This window comes from Bison bison, unplaced genomic scaffold (genome assembly GCF_000754665.1).
Source record: "Bison bison bison isolate TAMUID 2011002044 unplaced genomic scaffold, Bison_UMD1.0 scf7180017864331, whole genome shotgun sequence".
Lineage (NCBI taxonomy): Eukaryota > Metazoa > Chordata > Mammalia > Artiodactyla > Bovidae > Bison > Bison bison.
The window spans coordinates 12078233-12080150 of record NW_011494903.1 but is presented as its reverse complement, the minus strand read 5'-3'; the positions used below and the strand labels follow the sequence as shown (position 1 = coordinate 12080150).

The window sequence follows — 1918 nt, the reverse complement described above, 5'->3', positions numbered from 1 at the left end:
TCATGTATATTTATATGTACATACACACACACATAAATCCTACCACAAAACACACTTGTAGAATAAGTGAATAATTACAAAATGATTTCCCTTGTAAGCAATATTCAGGTGAAGGAAGAGAACTTTGCTAGCATCTCCTCTAAACTTCTCATGTGTCCCTTCCTGATTAAAGAATCTTCTTCCCCTCCCCTACTCTGCCCTCACCTCAAAACTTTACAGGCATACCATGGAAATCTGCAATTTTCTCTGCCCACCACCACCACCACCACCACCACACTCCATAAAGATCACCATTCTAGGAGGGTGGCTTGAAGAAACTCCCCTGTCCTCAGTTGTCCCTTTCCCTACCACTCAGGGAGCTACTCTGGGAATGGAGGGGACTAACTCAGCAGTGGGAAAATGAAGATGTGCTTCCGCCCTCTTACCCTAGCATATCTGCGCAGAAAATGATAGGCGATGGGAATGTTGATATCAAATTTGAGGATTTTCAGGATGCTGGCTTCCATGGCGAGCATCTCATCTCTCTTATAAATATCGTTACAGATGTACAGGATGTCATCCACACTAGGTGGGTAGCACTCCTGTGGGTGGAGAGGAGAGGCAGTCACAAACAGGCAAAGACAACCCATCCCTCTCTGCTTGGAGAGGCAAGGCAGGGGAAGAGGGGGTGAACGATAGGAGGTAATAACGTTCCCTGGAATAAACCTTCAGGGTAGCTCTGAGAGCCAGCATCTGGTTGATGTGAGCAGTCCATCTGAAAAACAAAATCAGAGACACAGGGGGAGAGGACAAGGCCTTTTTGGGTAGAGTCTTACAGCACTGCAAGTGGCACAACACAGCGCATGGACTGGAAGCACTGACCTCTCTTCTGATGAGTGAGAGCCAGAAATGGGAACTCTGAGGCCTGCTCTGAGGGGAATGGAAGGAAAGAGGCCACAAAAAGGGGAGCTAGAGATGGAAACTAAGCCCACACTTTGTTTCCTAGTCTAAGGAATGAATAAGGATGTTTGGGAGGGGGCACTGTTGGGGTAAAAGGCACTGAAAGAGAGACAGAGAGAAGGGCACAGAGGGAACCCAAGCAGAGACTGAAGGCGGTGGGAGGACATGCAAGGGGGGCTAGACCGGGAAGATCCAGGGCAGATGGCGGGTGAGAACAACACCTCTCTCCCCATTCAGGAGCACCTTCCCATGTCCCGCCCTCTGCAGGTTGAAATTGAGCTTTGGGGTGAGGAAGAGGAGGTAGGAAGACCCCTGAATCCTTTCTCTAGCTGCACCTCACTGCCCACTCCAGCATTCTTGTCACGACTTTCTCTATCTTTAGATCACAAACTGGACCAATCCTCTGGTTTTGCAGACAAGGAAACTGAGGCCCAGAGAGAGAAAGAGACTTGCCTGAGGTTACACAGCCACCTAGTGACAAGGCCAGAACAAGAAATTCTCCCTTCTACTGCTCTACTTACCAGTGGCTCCTTCCTTTCTTCTCTTCTCCTATCATCTCCTTACCTCCCCTTGCAAAAGTCTTTCTGTACTTCTGTCTTGTGAGGGGAAGACACTCCTGCTCCAAAAAAACCTAGTGGGGGTCCTTTGTCCTGACAACCAAAGGACAGGCACTCCTGGTTCCAAAATTTGCTAACAAGAGCACCTTGCACTTTCCTTCTCCCTCCTGTGCTTGGCTGGCCAGGGATCCCTAGCTTCTTTTTAACCCCCTTGAGGTTGAGGCAGGGAATACTTGCTCAATCCCCAAGGACATCCCTAGGTAGGCAGAGGGAGGAGCAGGGAGAGAGAGAAGGAAAAAGAGAGAGGAAGGGGAGCAAAGAATGGACTAGGAAGCCAGTGAGCAGGGAAGGGAATGAGCTAGAGAGGGAAGCAGGGAACAAGGGAGAGAGTGAGAGAAGAGGAAGGGAAAGAGGAAGAAAAG

At 49.3% G+C, this 1918-nt stretch overlaps 1 protein-coding gene across 1 annotated transcript in view; it reads right to left on the bottom strand.

Annotated features, from left to right (window-relative positions):
- LOC104998598 (G2/mitotic-specific cyclin-B3-like) overlaps positions 1-1918 on the bottom strand; it is a 45750-nt gene that overhangs the window by 4319 nt on the left and 39513 nt on the right. The window lies entirely within an intron of this gene.